The sequence below is a fragment of the Piliocolobus tephrosceles genome, chromosome 7 (assembly GCF_002776525.5).
Source record: "Piliocolobus tephrosceles isolate RC106 chromosome 7, ASM277652v3, whole genome shotgun sequence".
Taxonomy (NCBI): domain Eukaryota; kingdom Metazoa; phylum Chordata; class Mammalia; order Primates; family Cercopithecidae; genus Piliocolobus; species Piliocolobus tephrosceles.
Genome location: NC_045440.1, coordinates 83,930,114 through 83,936,113, shown reverse-complemented (window position 1 = coordinate 83,936,113; position 6,000 = coordinate 83,930,114). Strand labels below are relative to the sequence as shown.

The window sequence follows — 6,000 nt, the reverse complement described above, 5'->3', positions numbered from 1 at the left end:
TTTTAATGATAAGTTGGCTGTTATTTTAATTCTGTATCTCTGTACATAATGTGTATTTTTCCTCTGGTTGCTTTAAAGATTTTTTTCTTCACTGATTTTCAGAAAATTAATTATTTGTATCTCTGTAGTCTTCTTCAAGTGTCTTCCTCTTGATGCTCATTAAAATTATTTCATCTGTGTCTTTATGGTTTTCATTAAATTTTGAAACAGTCTTAGCCATTAGTTATTTTGGAGGAGACTCCAATTATACTTATTTTACACCAATTTATATTGACCACTTGATACAGACCACTCACTAATTGTCCATTTTGATTAGTATTTTTTTCTTTGTGTTTCACTTCAAATTGTTTCTATTTGTAGGCCTTCATGTTCCCTAACTTTAATCCTGCAGTGTCTCATTTGGTGGGTATACTCCATCTCAGACAATTTTTTTTTATCAATATTATTTCCCAATATGACTCATATATGTATCCTCTATTTTTCATCAGGTATATGTTTTTCTATTTTTGAACAAATTAAGCTTATTTATAAGAATATACTTGCCTAGTGTTTCTAACATTTGTCTCATTTCTGGTTTTCCTGCTACTCTGCATCCCCAATTATTTTTTTCTTTCTTCTTTATAAAATAGCATTGTGTTTTATGCTGCTATAACATAATACCAGAGTCTGGTAATTTATGGTAAACAGAAATTTATTTAACTTACAGTTCTGGAAGCTGGGAAGTCTGAGGTCAAGGGCCTGTATCTGGTAAGGGTCTTCTTGCCATGTTCACAATATGGTGGGAAGCATCACATGGGCAAGTGAACACATGAACACAAAGGAAAAGGGGGCTGAGTGCTGCATTTTATAAAAAACTCATTTCTACGATAATTAACGTACTCCTACACTAATGGCATAAATCCATTCACTCCACCCACAGGGCCTAATCACCTCTCACTAGGTTCCAGCTTCAAATCAGGTGGCAAGTATTATACATGTTTTCTTTATTTTTTAAATGATTTTTTTTTTATTATGGAGTTTGTTGTGGAATGTAATTAAATTACTAAAAACAGTTTGATCCTTTGAGGCTCTCATTTATCATTGCTAGAGAGGTCCAGAGCTGACTTTAGGGCTAAAGTGATATGAAGGCAATACCATTGTGAGTATTCTACTCAGTTTCTCAGGTATTATGAAGTTTTCCCCACTCTGGCTGTTTGGAATTACAAACTTTTCCTATCCCTAGGGATTTTAGGTATGTTTCTGGAGAAGCTTTTTCTGCTGTCAGAATGTTTTTTGTACATGTGTTAGTCAGTACTCCAGTGAAAACTACAGTGGAATCATCTGTCTCCAGACTGTATATGCACTTGCATTTTCTCTGTCTCTGGTTCTCTCTGGTTCTCTCTCTCTGTCTCTCTCTCTCTCTCTCTTCCCTCCTCCCCCCCTCCCTCTCCCTCCCTCATTAAATTGTTCCATGAATTCTGCCTTGACCTTCCAGAACTTTTAACTCTGTTTCCTAAACTCAAGGAAACATCTGGATCTTCTCAAATTCCTCCTCCATCCACACTGCTATCTGGAAACTAGCTCTAGGCAGAAAACTGGCATAATTGTAGCGCTTGCCTTATTTCCCTTCTCCTTTCACTAATATTGTGACACTGGCCACTTTTCAATATCTAACCACTATCTTTAAAAAATATTCTAGCTGTTTTGTTTAATGTCAAAGAGTAAATTGAATCCTCTATTTTTTTTTTATCATGGATGAAAGCAAAAGTGTATTTATTTCTTTGAATTAATTTGATTTCTTTTAAAACAATTTTTTAAAATTTTTCTAGAGCTAAAGTGTACATTTATATAAGAATAAAATGTTTAAAGTTAGGAAATTCTAAATCTGTTATGAAATGACTTATTTCTGGTAAATTGTATTCAGCTGCTATGGTTACAGTCAGGTATGTGTTATATATTCCTCCCTGTACAGTTTCAGCAACAAAGTGGTATACTACCGTAAAAACAAGTTCCAGATCAAACCCAAATTCACAAATAAATATTTATTAAAGAGCAGCTCACACTTGATCTGTAGTGCAGAATAAACTCCACTCTTTATTCCCAGGTTACTGACAGAAAAAGTACACAATAAGTTCTTATGAAAGTAGATGCAACCATGACTTTAAAACAGGAAAGGCAGACCTTCTTACTTATGTGTCCTGGCCTCTACCTAAAATTAGAGAAGAATACATTCTGTGATTCAGAGATTTCCTAGGATGTTGAGTCACTAAGACAATGTGAATCAGAAAAGAGATGGAGCTGGGCACCATGACTCATGCTTATAATCCCAGCACTTTGGGAGACCAAGGCAGGAGGATTGCTTAAGTCTGGGAGTTCAAGACCAACTTGGGTGACATAGTGAAGCCCCTGTCTCTGCAAATTTGTTTTTAATTAGCTGGGTGTGGTGGCATGCACCTGAAGACCCAGCTACTTGGGAGGCTGAAGTAGGAGGATCTCATGAGCCTAGGAGTTCAAGTCTGCAGTGAGCTGCAACCATGCCACTACATGCCAGCCTTGGTGACAGAGTGAGATCCTCTCTTGGGTGGGGTGGGGGGGTGGGCAGGAAGAAAAGATGGAGAGGGAGTAGCTAACAATGTATTATGAAATTCAGATGAGTGTGGAGTTCCAGAATCCAGAAGTGCTAACATAATACTTACTGTCTCTTACCAACCTTCTAACCCTCTGCTTTACCTCGACCAAACATTAGTCAGGCATCTCTCTTTCACACAGGCCCTTGAACTTTAGCTTGCTCCCCTTGTCAGCGTATCTTGTGTTCTTGCTAATGATAAAAGACAGATTTTCTGTCAAACCAGGATTATACTCCCTTTTGGTTACTCAACTTCTCCTTAAAAGTTTCTGCTAAGCATTGCTTACCTCTCCTTACAAAATAAACCTTTTTCTTTATTTATTTTCATATGCTTGCAGATTTATGAAATAAGAATATTCTGCCTATTGGAATACTCTTTTTGAACAAAGTCTCTTCTTATCTAAGTATGACTTTGTCTTTATTTGACAGTTGTCTTTATGTGTAATTCAATGTCACACATATACGTGCATATAAAAGATAGTAAGAAGTTGTATCGGGATGGTATGATACTGAATAAATATGTGTGTTACTCACATGCTTGTCCTCAGCACCAAAATGAGTCGGGCATTTTTCAAGATCAAAGATCAATCAACTACTGGCCACAACACGGTGGGTGAGTGTGTTTTTGTGTATCGCTGAATTCACAGTTGCCAGCAACACTGTAAGACTAGAGACTCTGTGCCACAGAGACTGTTGCTGGCCAGACTTAGGCCAGAAAGCCTAAGATATTTACTGTCTGACACTTTATGAAAATATTTGCAATGCCTGTTTTAGATACTTAGATATATCCAGAAACAAGACAAAGTGTCTAATCTCACAGAGATTATGGTCCTCTTTTGTAGCACCAATACAATTTTTATATAAAACAATTATTTTCCTGAGTGGTTCCTAAAATAAGGTGTGAGGTGGATGTAGGAAGCATGCCCATTCATCTGAGTATTCCTAAACATCAAGCTGAATGCTTATTAAATACTAATCCTTTTGTATGTCAAAGAAAGGAAAGGAAGAAGGAAGAAAATAATTTTTTCAGGTATGTATTGATCAACTTAATATCCATTGTATAATTTTCTTGGTAACTTATGTATTTATTGAACAAAACATGGTTTTTTATGGTTGTGAGTACTTCTAATCCACTCACATGAACATTATAGCATGATTGTAATAATTTCTGTATTCTGTTAATTTGATGGTAGAAACTTTGGCTCATTATTCATATTTACCAGTGATTTCATGACTATTTAAAAAAATATTTTGGGACCGTATATTATTTTCCTACAGATGTGTTCAAAGGTAAATAACTCATTGCATTTTAAATTATATTTTATGACTTGTATTAGTTCTTTGTGTTTAACTTTTTTCCACTGCAATATTTTTAAGCATTTTAATACAAATTGTTTGGGGACTTTACCAGAGATGAGTATCATGTAATATTAATAATGTCATTAAAAACCCAATAAATCATTAAATATAATGCCAGTAGAGATGAAATGAGTAAAAATACATCTTTTTAAAAATCCTTATTATGGAGTAGAAGACACCTGTGAATTCATGGGTTTTTATGCAAAAGTTTGATGATAGTGCTCCAGGGTCAACTTCCTAATTATATTTTTTGTAATATTAATATTAAAATCAATTTACATTCCATGGGAATTTACCAACTAGTATTGGAGAGAAGAGGCCTTAAGCAGGATAGTACCTAAGGTATGTCAAACTGGCATAATAACTTACTAAGGATAATTAATGAAAAATCGAGAGTTGAGGGTATCTCATGAATTAATGAAAAAAGTTAAACTTACTGCTGTAATTTCCAGATAGCACACAGATTAAGTATTAAAGGTATTTAAGTTATTGATTTTAGTATTTTTGAAAACACTAAATCATTCTTTAATTTTTGTTAATTTTAATTTAAATTTTTGTCACATTATGAAATGTAAGCTCTTTACTTTTAAAACGCAGAAAGCATTACGACATCAATAACAATAATAATGACTAAAGTTCCTCTCTCATCTCTTCCTCAACACTTTCCTTTTCAGAGAAGAAAAGAACTTAGAAGTGTGCATTTATGTGTGTGTGCGTGTGTGTGTGTGTTGAAATTTATCTCTATATATTGACAAAACAAAAAGAATTCTTACATATCCTTATTCATTACTTTTAAACACTTAAGTGATTTTTTTAATGGGAGATAAAAATTTTTATCTCATTTTCAAACACATATTTTTTCTTCATCCATCCTCCACATAAAATTACTTCTTCGGTTCTGGTTAAATTCATATTCAGTATTTTGGTTATTATAATGATATCAAATTCCAGCAGTTCTATAGTTATATTCTCCTCCTTGACTAACTTTTATTTTTACTGGAGTCAGTCTTTATATTTTCCTTTTGTTTATTTTATTTTTGTGTTATCTTTGCTAATTCATTTTCACATCTATAAGATACTGTGATTTAACATCCTATAAGCTTTAAAGCAGAAACATAATTTTATTTCATAACCCTCTCTTAAGCCCTCTAATGTCTTGCTCCGTTTCAAACGCTTTTCTCTCTAGAACTTGCTGTTCTGCTCTTCAAGAACTTTTATTTGTCAGTATTCTAGGAATTTTTTTTTTTTTTTTTGATCTCCCTTCTCTTTCTCTCTCTTGTTTAGTTATACATATTTGGAAGAACATATTATTGCAGAATTTTCTGAAGCTGTACGGATGGTAAGTACGACATTATACATGACAGCATTTATTATATTATCACATTTGATTGATAATGTGGCCAGCAATTTAAGTCATATTTGAAAAAAAGCATTTCTACACAGGATGATAAAAACAATTCATCATTATATCAGTGAGGATTCTCCAAAGAAACAATCAAACAGAATGTGTGTGTGTGTGTGTGTGTGTGAGTGTGTGTGCGTCTTGTATTGACTCATGAGATATTGGCTCATATGAGAGATTGGTTCATGAGGTTATGGAAAACGAGAAGTTCCACAATCTGCCATCTTCAAACTGGAGAACCAGGGAAGCCATTGGTGTAGTTAGAAGGCCTGGAAAGCTGGAAAGCTAATGACATAGATTCTATTCTGACTCTGAATGCCTGAGAACCAGGAGCACTGAATGTGCAACACCAATGTCCCTGATCAACCACTCACGCAGAGAACCAGTGAATACAATCTTCCTCCACCTTTCTGTTCTATTCACACTCTGAACTGGTTAGATGAGACCTACCCACATTTGGGAGAGCAATTCACTTTACTCTGTCTAGTGATTCAAATGATAATCTCTTCCAGAAACATCCTCACAGACACATGGAGAAATCATATTTAACCAGATATCTAAGCATAGCATGATCCAGGTAAGTAACAAAAGAAATTACTATCACAATTGTCTTCCAGATCCAGTGACTCTATTT

General features: G+C 34.3%; 1 long non-coding RNA gene across 1 annotated transcript in view; it reads right to left on the bottom strand.

Moving 5' to 3' along the window:
- Window positions 1–2,048: 2,048 nt before the first annotated feature.
- LOC111553148 overlaps window positions 2,049–6,000 on the bottom strand; it is a 51,768-nt gene continuing 47,816 nt past the window's right edge. The window contains exons 3-4 of the long non-coding RNA XR_002734829.1: window positions 2,676–2,797; window positions 2,049–2,188 (exon numbers count right to left, since the gene is read on the bottom strand). This is a non-coding gene — a long non-coding RNA (uncharacterized LOC111553148). The remainder of the gene's footprint in view (window positions 2,189–2,675; window positions 2,798–6,000) is intronic.